This window comes from Ovis canadensis, chromosome 4 (genome assembly GCF_042477335.2).
Source record: "Ovis canadensis isolate MfBH-ARS-UI-01 breed Bighorn chromosome 4, ARS-UI_OviCan_v2, whole genome shotgun sequence".
In the NCBI taxonomy this organism is placed as follows: Eukaryota; Metazoa; Chordata; class Mammalia; order Artiodactyla; family Bovidae; genus Ovis; species Ovis canadensis.
In genome coordinates this window covers 133615493-133630219 of record NC_091248.1, presented here as the reverse complement: position 1 = coordinate 133630219, position 14727 = coordinate 133615493, and the positions used below count along the sequence as shown (strand labels likewise).

At 54.4% G+C, this 14727-nt stretch overlaps 1 long non-coding RNA gene and 1 other non-coding gene across 4 annotated transcripts; one reads left to right on the top strand and one right to left on the bottom strand.

Moving 5' to 3' along the window:
• Positions 1 to 440: 440 nt before the first annotated feature.
• On the bottom strand, positions 441 to 11942 carry LOC138439005 (uncharacterized). Of its 3 annotated transcripts, XR_011256529.1 has the most exons (4): positions 11701 to 11786; positions 8588 to 8773; positions 1568 to 1630; positions 441 to 1343 (listed from the first exon to the last, which is right to left on the bottom strand). It is a non-coding gene; the product is annotated as an uncharacterized lncRNA (long non-coding RNA). The 3 variants fall into 3 exon arrangements; XR_011256527.1 differs by lacking the exon at positions 8588 to 8773 and having other exon boundaries at positions 11701 to 11942; XR_011256528.1 differs by lacking the exon at positions 11701 to 11786 and having other exon boundaries at positions 8588 to 9026.
• On the top strand, positions 5715 to 5840 carry LOC138439900 (U6atac minor spliceosomal RNA). The gene has a single exon (XR_011256843.1). It is a non-coding gene; the product is annotated as a U6atac minor spliceosomal RNA (small nuclear RNA).
• Positions 11943 to 14727: the final 2785 nt, after the last annotated feature.

The following is a 14727-nucleotide window of genomic DNA, read 5'->3' as shown; positions in this document are numbered from 1 at the left end:
CCAAAGGTGAAGGTCCTCAATGACAGCTTGGCAATTTTTACTATACTGAAAAATTCATCTCTGATGGAAGAATAACATTTGTAAATAATTTGCCCTGAGGCAATAAATGCAAGAACAGAAAATGAAAGAAAAAGAACATACAAGGTTACTGATATCGACTTTGGAGATAATCTGTTCCTTATCAGGAATACTTTGCAGGCCATAAAAATAATAATGTAATTATGCTTACTAACATCGAATGTATCCAACTTGCATTATTGAGACAGTGGGTATAGTGCTCTTCTAGTAAAATTGTATTTGCCGGGGGGGGGGGGGGGGGGGGGGGGGGGGGGGGGGGGGGGGGGGGGGGGGGCGGGTGGAGGCCGTACACATGTAATTTTCTGTCTTTGCTTTTGAGTTCTTGGTTATAATGAAACTCTCTATAATGAAATACAAAAGAGAAAAATAAATACAGGTTTTATTAACATGTATGTTCTCAGTCGTGTCCCTCTCTTTGCGACCCCATGGACTGTAGCCTGCCAGTCTCCTCTCCATGAGCTTTCAGGCAAGAATGACTGGAGTGGGTTGCCATTTCCGTCTCCAGGGATCTTCCCAACCCTGAGATGGAACTGGAGTCTCCGGCATTGCAGGCAGACTCTGTGCCACTGCCACCTGGGAAGCCCCTCAGGGAGGAAGATGCATACACAAATGGAGATTTCTCTTATAAATGCAAATTTCCCCACAAAAGGGTACAGTTTGATTCGGTTCTCAGTTTCTCCTGCTCCTGCAGTTTCTCAAAAATAAAGGAAGTTGCCAAATAATCTTTACGCCCAAGAGTCATACCTAGGATGCCATATTCTACCAGTTCAACACACGGAGAACTGGAAGAATGTTCAGCAAAGAGTATTTCACATAATTCCCAATTACTTTTTTCTTTTCCTTTTAAAAAAATATTTATTTGGCTGTGCCGGGCCTTAGTTGTGACGCGCCAGATCTTTAGTTGCAGCACGTGGGGTCTCGTTCCTTGACCAGGGATCGAACCCGGGCCCTGTGCTCTGGGAGCTTGGAGTCTCGGCCACTGGACCACCAGGGAAGCCCCCTCGCTTTCTTTTTCCTGATTTGAAGCATTGTTTTAACTTTTGTGTTGGGTATAAAATATTTTCATTTTACTATTTTCAAAACTAATAAAATCATTTTTATGAAGTTGAAATCATGAGTCTTCCATAACACACAGTGGTGTGAAGTGGTGAGAGACTGAATACAGCTGTGGGATGAACGTGAGTATGTTTTCACTTCTCCATCTCGTGAGCATACGTTGAACACCTGCTGTACACCAGGACTCTTCCCCTCGAGGACCTCTGAATCTGTTGAGGAAGACAGGGCCATAAGCCAGAGCTTCGGGGATCTAAGCTTACAGGCTCTGGGGCCCAGAGGGGAGACATTCAAACCAGGATGGGGGTGGGGGGTGGGGCTGGGCACAGATGGAGAAAAACTCCTCAGAAGAAGCCAGTCTTTGTTTGCTCTGTATTTTTAATTTTTACAATGTTGTGTTGGTTTCTGCCATACAAAAATGCAAAGCTGCACTCACCCTCTGCGATGGCCCACACTCTGTGGAGAGTGCTTCTCTCTGAATCTGAATAAATCTTCTTACCTATCAAAAACAAACCAAAAAAAGCAAAAGGAAAGTGAAAAAGTCTTCATCGTTCAGTCGTGTCCGACCCTGTGACTCCAAGGACTGTAGCCCGCCAGGCTCCTGTCCATGGGATTCTCCAGGCAAGAACACTGGAGTGAGTAGCCATGCCCTTCTCCAGGGGAGCTTCCCCACCTGGGGATGGAACCCAGGTCTCCTGCATTGCAGGCAGATTCTAACCAGCCATAATTATACATATAGCCCCTCCCTCTTGAGCCCCGCTGCCTCCCCCTACCCCACCCCTCCCCACCCCTCTAGGTCATCACAGAGCACCCGAGTGGGCTGCCTGGGTCACAGGGCAACTTCTCATCAAGGATCCACTCTACACAGACTAGTGTGCGTATGCCAATGCTACCTGCTCCGTTTGCCCCCGTCCCCCTCCCCCACTGTGTCCACAGGTCAGCTCTCCGAATCTGCGCCTCCATTCAGAAGCAGCCGGCTCGAGTGAGTTCTGAAAGAACAGGAGTTAATGTTTGAAGCCCTGTGTGGGTGGAGAGAACTCCAGACAAATGAAATCCTTCCAAGGGTCACCAAGAAGCTGATTGAATGGCTGATTAGTACTCTTTCTAAAACAAAAGCTGTCCCACACTGTAGGAATGGCAACAGGCCTCTCATTTCAGAAGGAAACCTCCTTTTTGGCTCTGCAAATGTACGGGTGTCAACGAAGTCTAGCAGAGAGAGGCTGATTGGAGGGCTGTGTGACGTGGTGACACTGTGGAGAAGAGCATCTTTGCAAAAGTTGTGACTGTTTTACCTGCAGAAGGTGGACAGGAAGGGAGGGCTGGAGGTGGGGAGTAGAGGCCCGGTTGGGAGGATGGCTGGGAGGGGCCGCCTTGGGGGGATGGCAGAACAGGGAGCCCGGGGACCTGCGGTCACTGATGCCGGATCACGAGCTGTTTCCAAGCGTTTTCACTCCTTCTGTGACATCTCAGGGTTGCAGAAATGGGGATCAGCCTTTCCAGCCTGGTGTTATCTTTTCGTGTGTGAAAGGTCATCTTCAGGAAGAAGCAGGGGCCGGGCCTGTGTTCAAAAGACGGTGACCACGGGGCGGATCCCAGCCCGGACACCCTGGGAGAGGAGCCCAGGGAGGGGACAGGATCTGGATTTCTTGCAGCCATGTTATTATTATTTTAATAGATGTACTCTCTTTTTCAACCATTTTTTAAAGCGATTGAGTGAGTGTAGCCGGCCCGGGTCTCTGTCACTGCTCAGGGGCTTTCTCTAGTTCCTCTGAGCAGGGCTCCTCTGCAGTTGTGATGTGAGGGCGGAGCACTGGCTCTAGGCCTGCAGGCTCAGTAGTCGGGCTTTGTTGTGGGATCTTCCCAGACCAGGCATCGAACCCGAGTCCCCTGCATCGGCAGGTGGGCTCTTATCCACTGGGCCCCCAGGGCAGTCCTTGCAGCCACTTTAGGAGGAGACTCAGATTATTTCACTGGACAGTGAAAGGAAACGGTGACCGTGAAACCTTGGAAATGCTTCTGGGTTATAGAGGAAAAAGAAGTCTCGAGCGCCTGTGCCTGACGGGGTGTGGGGGTGAAGGAAAGGAAAACTCAGTTCCACGCTGTGATGGTTCTGACCAGGAGGAAGAGCTGGTGTGGGTGAAGACAGTGCAGATGTCGGCTGTGGGGAAAAGGGACCCTGGAGTTCTGCTGGAAACACCCAGCAGGTGGTGTCACCGGGACCCAGGACTCCCAAGGCCTGTCAGAGCTGCTCACCAAGGCTTGAGAGCCTCATTGCCATGGGAAGAAAAGGAGCAGCTGAGCTAAAAGCTGGCAGTAGGGGTGAGCCCAGGAAATAGTTAACATCGTCACATAAGGAAAGACGGAGAGGAGCTGAGACCCGGTCATGGTTCACAAGTCGGTGGCCTTTTCTGGAGTGATTCTAGGGGACTGGATTACAGCCCGGTGCTTGGTGGGAAACCCTGGCAGCAGTTAGACGGATTTGTCCCCAAGAGAGAAGGAAGGAAAGAAGATACCAAGAAAGAGAAGCTCACGGGAAGGCCTGGCGTTTACCTGGCTTTGCTGTGTTTATTTCTGCAAAGACAGACATCCCTGCGTCTTTCTAACTAAAGAGGCCGTGGACAGAAAAGGAACTGAAGATGCTGGAGGGAAAGCGAAGGTTAAAGTCATTCTCAAGGACTCTGGATGCTTGGAACCCCACGTTCTTTTAAAACAGATGGGAAGTCGAGGGGGTAGTGACCAGGGGGGTCAGAGGTGGAACCCCCCCATCTGACACAGGACCCCCCAGGGGAGGAGGTAAGGAGGACACAGATGGATTGCAGAGAGCTGTGAGTGAGGAGCTTTGGGATTCCAGAATACAGTCAGCATCGTAAAGGGCGGGCAATAGAGAGGTCCTTCATCTCAACAGAAAAGGAACAGGGAGGAGTCTGTATCTGGAAACGGCCACACTGCCGGACCTCTGGACAGTGTGGTCTTGGCTGAGCGGGAAGGGGACAGAGTGCCAGCGCCGGGGCCGAGGAGGAGAAAGGCTGCTCTTCCGTTGGGACCACCAACACTTGAGGCACGAGCTTAGCTGTGTGCCCGGCGTCCCCAGGAGGCCCAGTGAGGCGTCAGTGTTGACGAGCTGTGACGTTGACTCTGCCAGGCGCCTCGGTTCCCTGTCGGTGAGATAGGAATGACGGGGACTGCCGTGCCATGTGCGTGCGCTGGAACTGTGAAGATTAGAGTCGCAGATAAAGGGTATGGTGAAAGCTCCAGGTGTTGAGTGAGACATGGGCAGTTTCACAGATATATTTAGCGTATATGTTTCTCTACTCAGAACACTGCCTTCAACAGCCGACAGGAACGTATCAACCAAAAGTCTCCGCACAGGTCAGAACGCTCAAAAAGTCTACAAACAAGGGCTGGAGAGGGTGTGGGGAAAGGGAGCCCTCCTACACTGTCAGTGGGGGTGTGAATTGGTGCAGCCACTATGGAGAACAGTGCGGAGGGTCCTTAAAAAACTAGAAATAGGGACTTGCCTTCTGGTCCAGTGGTTAGAACTCCATGCTTCCGCTGCAGGGAGTTCGATCCCTGGTAAGGGAACTAAGATTCCATATGCCCCCTATGCCCCCCCAGCCCCCCCCCCCCCACCACACACACACACTAGAACCACCGTATGACCCAGCAATCCAGTTCCTAGGAACATGTCCGACTCTTTGTGAGCCCATGGACTGCAGCCCGCCAGGCGCCTCTGTCCATGGGACTCTCCAGGCAGGAACACTGGAGTAGGTCGCAGTGCCCTCCTCCAGGGCATCTTCCCGATGCGGGATCAAACCCGCGTCTCTTGCGTCTCTTGCGTCTCTCTTGCGTCTCTTGCGTCTCTCTTGCGTCTCTTGCGTCTCTTGCGTCTCTCTTGCGTCTCTTGCGTCTCTCTTGCGTCTCTTGCGTCTCTTGCGTCTCTCTTGCGTCTCTTGCGTCTCTTTTGTGTCTCTTGCGTCTCTCTTGCGTCTCTTGCGTCTCTTGCGTCTCTCTTGCGTCTCTTGCGTCTCTGCTTTGGCAGGCGGGCTCTTACCACTAGCGCCCCCTGCCACTAGTTCCCTGTTGTTCCCGAAGAAAGACATATTCAATATCTTGTAATAAACTATAATGGAAAATAACTGTCAAAAGGAATAGAGTTATGCACCTATATGTATACGTGTAACCAAATCACTTGCTATGCACCTGAAACATTGTAAGTTACCTGTTGCTTCAGTCTTTTAAAAAAGATAAAAAACTGTGGCTTTTCCTTGATGCCCAGCTGGCTGGCCAGTATCGTGCCAGCGACAATGACGTATTAGCGTGATTTAAGTGATGAGAAAGCTAGAGAGTAGTCCGCTCTCTGCAGCTAGAGGAAGCTTGCACAGCAACGGAGACTCAGTTCAGCCAAAAAAAAATTAATTTTCAAAAGGACATCATAGACCCAAATGTCGATCTAAAGCTATAAAACTTTTAGAAGAAAACACGGGTGAAAATATTTGTACAGGCACAAAAAGCATTCACCACAAAAGAAAAAAAATGAAAAACTGGACTCATTAAAAGCAAAAACTTGTTCATCAAAAAGCACAGTGTTGTACGAAAGGAGAGAAGGCTAGCATTCCGCTTGACAAGGATGGAAGGGACTCTCAGGCCTGACAGCATGCATATGGCTGAAGCATTACCACTTACTTCGTGGCATCGAACCACTGTTTTTAGAAGACACACAGACAGCTAACAAACACATGCAAAGATGCCCACCATCGCTCATTATTAGAGAAATGCAAATCAAAACTACAGTGAGATATTACCTCACACTGGTCAGAATGGCCATCATCAAAAAGTCTACAAACAATAAATGCTGGAGGGGGTGTGGAGAAAAGGGAACACTCTTGCACTGTTTGTGGGAATGTAAACTGATACAGCCACTATGGAAGATGGTATGGAGATTCCTTAAAAAACTAGGAATAAAACCACCATATGATCCAGCAATCCCACTCCTAGGCATATACCCTGAGGAAACCAAAATGGAAAGAGACACGTGTATCCCATTGTTCACTGCAGCACTATTTACAACAGCTAGAACATGGAAGCAACCTAGACATCCAATCGACAGATGAAGGGATAAGAAAGCTGAGGCACACACACACAGTGGAGTATTACTCGGCCATCAAAAGGAACACATTTGAGTCAGCTCTGATGAGGTGGATGAACCTGCTGCTGCTGCTGCTAAGTCGCTTCAGTCGTGTCCGACTCTGTGCGACCCCATAGACGGCAGCCCACCAGGCTCCCCCGTCCCTGGGATTCTCCAGGCAAGAACACTGGAGTGGGTTGCCATTTCCTTCTCCAATGCATGAAAGTGAAAAGTGAAAGGGAAGTCGCTCAGTCATGCTGGACTCTTAGCAGCCCGGTGGACTGAAGCCTGCCAGGCTCCTCCGTCCTCGGGATTTGCCAGGTAAGAGTACTGGAGTGGGGTGCCATTGCCTTCTCTAGAACCTATTATTCACGGTGAAGTAAGTCAGAGAGAGAGACATATCCTATCCTAATGCACAGATACAGAATCTAGAAAAAGGGCACTGAAGACTTTATCCGCAGGGCAGCGATGGAGAATCAGACACCGAGAACAGACTCGCGGACCTGGGGGGAGGGGACCAGAGGGTGAGATGCATGGGGACAGTGACATGGAAACTTACATTGCCATATGTGACATAGATCACCAACGGGAATTTGCTGTGTGGCTCAGGAAACTCAAACAGGGGCTCTGTATCAGCCTAGGGCGGTGGGATGGGGCAGGAGACTGGAGAGAGGTTCAGAAGGGAGGCGATGTATGTATACCTATGACTGATTCATGTAGAGGTTTGACAGAAAACAGCAAAATTCTGTAAAGCAATTATCCTCCAATAAAAAAATTAATTAAAAAAAAAAAAGCACGATTAGGAAAGTGAAAGGCAAGCCAGAGTCCGAGGAGTCCAACTCTGGGGCAAAGCCCCCTGTTCGCTGTTCACGGCCTCACACCCACTGGGACAGCTGAGCAGCTGCTGGGGAAAGCGGTATTCTAGTTCCTCAAAAAATGAAAAATAGAGACATTCTCCTGGCAGACCTGTAGTTAAGACTCCCTGGTTCCACTGCAGGAGACACACATTCAGTCCCTGGTTGGGGAACCAAGATGCCACATACACGCACGGTGGGGCCGATGAAATAAAATGATTTAAATTAAAAATAGAACTATCATGTGACCCAGCAGTTCTAATTCCTGAGTAGACACACAAAAGAATGGGAGCAGGGTCTCGAGGAGGTATTTGCATGCCATGTTCATTAGCATTACTCACACTGGCCCAGAGGTAGAGCAACCCAGTGCCCTTCCATGGATGGATAAACAAAATGTGGTCCCTCCACGCAACGGCGTGTGACTCAGCCTTAAACAGGAAGGACAGCCTGCCTCTCGCTCCAACAGGGATAGGCCTTGAGCAGATGAGCCAGTCCCCAAAGAATAAACGCCATTAAGATTCCACCTACTGAGGCCCCTGTGTGTGTGTGTTCAGTTGCTTCAATCGTGTCCAACTCTTTGTGACCCCATGGACTGCAGCCCGCCAGGCTCCTCTGTCCACGGGATTCTCCAGGCAAGGATACTGGAGAAGGTGCCATGCCCTCCTCCAGGGGGTCTTCCCCACCCAGGGATTGAACTCAGGTCTCTCCAGTCTCCTGCACTGCAGGTGGACTTTTTTTTTACACTGACCCACTGGGAGAGCCCCTGAGGTCCCTAAGGTTGTCAAATTCATAGAAAGTAGATGGGGGGGGCCGGGTAGGGCGGCCAAGAGCTGGTGGGGGGAGTCTGTGTTTACTGGGGACAGAGCGTCAGCTTTACAAGGTGAGTGATGGAGATGGTGGCCTTGGAGAGGGTCCCCATGGTGAAGTTCATGCTGAGTGTGCTTTATCACAGTGAGAAGATGGGAGGGAAGCCCTCTCTCAGGCGGGTCATAGGCAAGCACAGGCTTTGTCCAAGGCTCAGCCCCACCCCCGTCCCTCTCGCTAGACTTCAGCACTCGCTCCGGAACAGTCACCGCCAGCCACTCGCCAATCCCTGCCGGCCCCTGAGCAGCATGGACTGGACTTGGGCAGCAGGCGGTGAGCCTGAAACAAAGCCATCAGCTTCCCCCATAGGACTGGGCTCCTGCAGGGCAACCAGACCGTGATCCTGGAGGCACTCAGGCTGCAAACCAATACTATCAGGCTTCTGGGAGGAGTGCACGTGATGAGGTTTCTCTGGAGGAGGGTCGGGCACCTGGGAGACAGGACCGGGGCGGGGGTCCCACGGCCCAGGGTGTGCAGCCTGTCGGGTCCCTTTTCCTCTGTCACGTGGCCTCTTCTTTATTTAACCAACACATACAGAACGTTTATTATTTCCCAGGTGAGCCAAGAAATGCAGAGCGGATGACCTGCAGGCCAGCCAGGTGCCAGGACGTACCCAGAGTTCACTCCCACCATGGCTTCTGGAAAGCGGCCTCTGGCTCTGGTTCATGGAGAATCTCAGGGTTCGGACCGAGTGCCTGGCTGAGCTTGAGGACCACCTCCACCACTCTGGAGTTCTGCTCCGAGTTCTGCCCACTGGGTGGGTTGCATCACCGCTTTGGAAGACTCCCCTGGAGGAAATCTGAAGCAACAAACCAGACACGCTTGGGCAGCTGGAGGTTTCACACCAGTGCTCGCAGCATGCAAAGCCCCTGCTCGGCCCTTTGCCTTTCCTCTCCATGACTGCTCTGCCCAGAACCAGGTCCCTCGGATCTCCAGAGGACGAAACTGAGGCTCAGAGACGAGGCAGAGGGGTGCCCGAGGCAGCCTCGGGGGCCTGGGAACAGGAAAGAACTCCTGGAAGCGAGGCCTCCTCCAGCGGACCACCACTTGCTCTGCAAAGGAGTGAGAGCAGCTTGGCGCCCTCTCTTAGAGCTCAGACCCACTGCCCGGGCACAGCGCACCCAGCTGAGAAGAGGAGGAAGCGGGAACCTGCCGGTCCCGGAGATTCACCGACTGTCACGGCGCTTCCTACACTCCGAGAAGGACAAGCAGAGAGAAGGAGCGCGGTTCTGTAGCTGAAGCCACACGGGTCCTCGCTCACCCCTTGAAAGCTTCTCTAGTGGACGGCCTCTCCTCTCCAGCAGCATCCCTGCAGGATGACCGTGTCCCAGTTCCCAGTAAGCTGGCGTATTCCCCTCACTGCCCCCCGCTACTTTTTTACTTTATCTCAACATATTTGACTTAAAAAAATTATTTAGTTTTAATTGAAGGATAATTGCTTTGCAGGATTGGTTGGTTTCTGTTGAATCAGCTGTAGGTGGACCCGCGTCCCCCCATCCTGAGCCTCCCTCACACACCCTACTGTTTTGAAGCCCAGATGAAGCTGGAAAGGGCTGTCTGGGGTTGAAATGGAAACTATGGTCACAGGACAGGGCTTCCCCAGCACATAGCCACCAGCAAATGGAACCCCCCCCCCGCCCAAGATGGAGTCAGGGCAGCCCCCTGACCCCCCAGCTCTAACGGACTGTCCCTTCAACACAGACCCTGCCCCCCTTCTCTGAGTTCTTAGTTTCTCAGAACTCCGGGAAAATTTAAAAAGCAGTCGAATGAACAGGTGTCTTCGCCTCCATTCGCCAACTGCTGCTGCCCCTCAGCTCAGTCTTTCTTCCTTTTCCAGTTTTTGCTGAGCCATCTGAACGCGGGTTACAGACATCCTGACATTTTGCCTCCAGCTGTCTTAGCACGTATGATCTCATAAGGAAAGCTTCCTCGTGTAACGTCATCACTCGTAAGAAAAGAGACGTTCGTGCAAGAACGTGATCTAACGTGCAACTGAAGGGGGCCAGAGTCACCCTGGCCTTCCCAGGCGGCGCTGGTGGTGAAGAACCCACCTGTCAATGCTGTGGGTGAAGAGTAAGAAGAATGAGAGTCAGAGGTTCGATCCCTGGGTCGGGAAGGTCCCCGGGAGGAGGGTGTGGCAGCTCACCACAGCATTCTTGCCTGGAGACTCCCCAGGACAGAGGAGCCTGGAGGGCCACAGTCCATGGGTTGCAAAGAGTCAGACATGAGCGTGCATGTACCTAGAGTCAGTTCAGCTTTTATGGGGCCCCCGCAGGGATGGAAGTTGCTTTCTTCCTGTTACTCTGTCTTATGTCAGTTTAACTGTTAGACTGGCCAGAGTCTAGAAGAGCAAGGAAAGAGTTTCCTCCCCAGCAGAGTCCCCAGCTGCATCCACAGCGTCTCACGTTGTTCTGACGTCGAGGAGGAGGAAGACTCCCAGCCTGTCCGAGGGAGGCCTGGCGTGGAGTGGAGTGGACGTGGGGCAGCAGGGGTGTCCCGGGGACGGTGCCCACGCAGGGGTCACCTCGGGTCAGTTCCCCAGCCTGGACAGAAGGCCTGCTCCCTCTCGTTCCCGAGTCCCCCGGCTTCGAGGGGACCACTCTCTGCAGCTGCACCCAGCACCTGTGTCTTCTGTGCCCCGTGCCCTGGAAATCAGGCCCTTTGGAAGTAGACCCTCCCAGGCCTCTCCTCCCTGGGGACGTCCATCAGAATCACCGTAGCCCTAACCCTCCCAGTGCTGGCTACCCCTCCAGCCAGCACCCACAGCCTCATGCCCAGCCCCCGGTGCCTTCCAGGGTCTGAAGCACAGAGTAGGTCTCCGCAAATGTTTATGGACTAGATGGGTGAATGCGTACTGACACGTTCCTGCACCCAGAGGCTGGAGATGGTGGTCCAGGAGAACCTTGGCCCAGAGGGCTTGCTCCAGCCGGAAGGATGCTGACGGCCAGCCGGGGGCCCAAAGAGCAACCTAGGGGGCCAGGGGCAATTCTGTAGCCAGAGGGCAGGCTCCGAGCTCCCTGGGTGCAGGCTCCAGGCTCACAGTCCTGCCAGCCATGGGGGTGGGGGCGTCAGGCTCAGGGGACTGAGGCCCTCTGAGGAATACTGGCGCTGAGGGGCGGGCTGCCCTCCTGTGACCCCGCCCCCCAGCAGTCCCCTGTGCTGTGCAGGCGGAGGAGGGCCACACAGACGTGCCCCAGTGCCCGGGTCCCCGGCCCGCTCCTGTCCTGTGTCCCGTTCACCCTCTGATGGACTCGGGACATTGCCTCAGCAGCCAGCTCGGCCAGCGGTCACCCTCCGGGAAGGAGAGGCCTTACTGTGCTCCAGGGTGGGAAGGAGAGGATGCAGGCAGACCACCAGCCGCTCAGAGGTGCTTAGAGGTGAAGCTTCTCAGGCTGGGGTTGCAGGAGCCCCCAGGGCTCTGAGAGCTGGGCCCCAAAGGCCCAGCAAAGGGACCCCACCAGGGGCGCGTCTGCATGCCTGCCGACGTCTCACAGTGAGCATCAGCGGCGTTAGCCATCCACGCGGGCCTGCGTTTTCCAGAAAGAAGGCAGGCCTGGGAGCCCGCCAGCCGCCCTCACTTAGACACCGTCCGGCTCTCAGACCCACAGCCGTCACCAGGATGAAGCCCAGGAAACCTCACACCGCTCAACAGATGAGGGGGACAGCTCAGGACAGCCACCCACGAGGGCTGAAAGTAAGGCGGGCTCTCGTCTGTCTGAACTGCACCTTTTTATCCAGAGTGAAGGCGCTCACGAAGCTGGGAAGCCCGACGGCTGCGTGGTCCGCCGGCTGGAGTCCCGCTGCTCCTGTGGTCGTTTCCGTTTCCGGGGGGGGGGGGGCGGGGTGGGCGGCTCGCCGCAGGCTCCAGGCCCCTTCCTCCGGGCATCAGGAGCCGGAAATCTCGCTCACCTGACCTGACAGGCGAGCAAGCCCGCGGCCGCGCCCAGATCTCTGGTTGCCTGGCGCCCGCTGGCCGCGGCCCACATTCCTTCCATTCTATCTGCACCCACGTGGCTCTTGGCGCCCTTACAGCAGCCGGACGCCCCTCGTCTTTCCAGCCCCTCATCACTTGGCAAGCAGTCCCGGTATTAGCAGGATTTGCGGGTCAGAACGATAGAGGCAGACGAACCAGATCCAACTGGACGGGGTTTCAATCCTCCCAGAGCTGCAGCCGCCTCTGGAAGGGGCTGTTGGCCAGCGTCCCCGTGGGGCACGGGCGCGCTCCAGCCACCCCGGGAGAGCCGAGGCCCTCCGCCAGCTGGTGGGCCCCCTGTCCTGCCGGGGGGCGGTTCCTGGTCCTTAGGGACCCCGGGCTCGGGGTGGAAGCCTCAGTCCCGCTGGGTCAGCAGCTGACTGTTTCCAGGGAGATCTGGTAGAAACTGCCCTGCCCTGCCTCCACTTTCCCCACTTTGTTCCCTAGAATTAAGCCTCAGGGTCTAGGTTCTTGGCCATTTAGAACTGCATGCTGATTACAACAAAGTGAAATAAATGTAACTTCTTACGTATGTTAAGATCAGAGAAGATTTTGGAGTGATGGGAATTAATTCTCCCCCCCCCCCCAAAGTTGTTTTAATTATACTACTCCCTGGAAAAGACCCTGATGCTGGGAGAGATTGAGGGCAGGAGGAGAAGGGGACGACAGAGGGTGAGGTGGTTGGATGGCATCACCGACTCAATGGACATGGGTTTGGGTGGACTCCGGGAGTTGGTGATGGACAGGGAGGCCTGGCGTGCTGCGGTTCATGGGGTCGCAAAGACACGGACACGACTGAGCGACTGAACTGAACTGAACTGAGAATGGAGACAGCATCCCAGTCCGGCTCTGGCCAGTGGGGCAAGGTGAAGGGTAAGGTGGCAGACTTCCAGCACTTTCTTTAAGATGCCCCAACCTCCTGGAGCAGGGCCCAGATCCCCCCTGCCCCGGCCCCCGGCCTGCCCCGTCCTGGACCCCCCCTCTCCTCTGCCTCGGGCCGCGTCCTGGGCAGGCACCAGGTCTCTCCTTTCTGCCCACTCGTCCTGATGAACATAGCAGGAAGTACTCCGGAATCCCAAGAAAGTTAGGATGGGAACCTCCCTGGTGGTGCAGCGGTTAAGAGTCCATGCCTTCAATGCTGGAATGAGGGTTTGATCCGGTCAAGAAGCTGAAGGCCCACATGCTGTGCGGCCGAAAGAAAAGTTAGGACCAAGCTTAGAAACGGCAGAGGGACCCCGACCCTGCCGGTCAGCTGGCACCAGTGACAAGTGCTGGGACTTAACACAAATGTATGCAGCCTTCCTCTGCGTCTGGCAGACCGCTAAGACCCTGGGGATTTCCTGAGCCATAGTTTGAGATTCATGAGAAGCCCCTTTCAACCACACCTGGGCTCCTGTGAATGGGGTGACTTTTGTGAACCCCCTGAGGAGCATCGCCAGGGGAACCAACTCTGTGATTAGGAGATGGACTGTCAGCCCCACTCTGGTGACCTCTGGGCAGGGGGCCAGGCTGGAGCTTGAGCTCATCTCTGATATGATCAGAGCAAAAGGGAACAGCAGGTGATTAAACAGCTCATCCCACTAGGGGACTGTAGCAGGAAAATACGGCAGACCCTATGAGTTAATGATCACTCGAGAAAGCAGGTTTGCTTAACCACAAAACCAAGCAGCCTAGCTTAGCAACAAAACCAGGCAACATAAAGACAGACCTGCCCCCAGACAATGGAACAATGGGGCAAGAGGCCCGCCTGCTGCCCAGGACATGTCCTCTGCACACGGGGAGAGCAATCATTTGTGGACCTAGCTCGACCATGCAGGGCCCGGAGAACTCCCCTGCTCAACCTGCAGGAGGAACTGCAGATGGGAGCGTGCCATCCACTCAGGAAAGACAAAGTCTCTCCCTGCCCAGTTCTTTGATTATAAAGCTGGAGCCCAGTAGTTCTCAGAGCACCGCACTCCCTCACCAGCTGGCTTGTGAGCCTCACTAGTGTTCTTTTCTAATAAATCACCTTCTCTCTTGTTGAATTATTTTCTACATCAAGACATAAAGGACCGTGGTACGGGAGCTCCACTGAGCCCCCTGCAAGGACACCAGTTCCATCACCAGCAGGCACTCATTTAATCCAGCAGGCCCACAGAGAGAAGCTACGCATACATGAAAACCGCCACCTGAAGGGATTCCGAGAGCTTCCGGGTCGGTGGCCACGTGAGGGCTCTGGGAGGGTGGGGCACCCCGGGAGGAAAGGGGGTTCAGTGTCCCCAAAGCCTGGCCTGGGGTCTCTCCCCGCTGGCTGGCCCTGACCTGCATCCTTCAAGGTAGGCAGGTCACCCAGTGAAGAACTGCTGCCCAGCTTCCCGAAGGCTGCTCTGGCAGCGGCTGGGCTGGAGGAGGGGTCTTGGGCTCTGCTGCGGAGCGGGCTGGGCAGAGGCCCAGGCGATGGCCTGCACTTGGGGCTGGCTTCTGGGAGGGGCCAGGTAGATCATCACGTCAGAGCTGAGCTAAACTGCAGGACCCCAGCTGGCCTCCCCGGGTAGCTTGGTGAGCGCAGCTCCCCCCTCACATTTGGAGAGCAGCAGCGAGTGCGTGGAGGAGGGCACGGCAGCCCACTCCAGTGTCCATGCCTGGAGACCTCCGTGGGCAGAGGAGCCTGGTGCAGGAGGGCACAGCAGCCCACTCCAGTGTCCTTGCCTGGAGAATGCCACAGACAGAGGAGCCTGGAGGCTAGTCCTTGTGGGCGCAGAGTTGGACACGACTGACTGACCAACAGCGTTGTGCAGCCC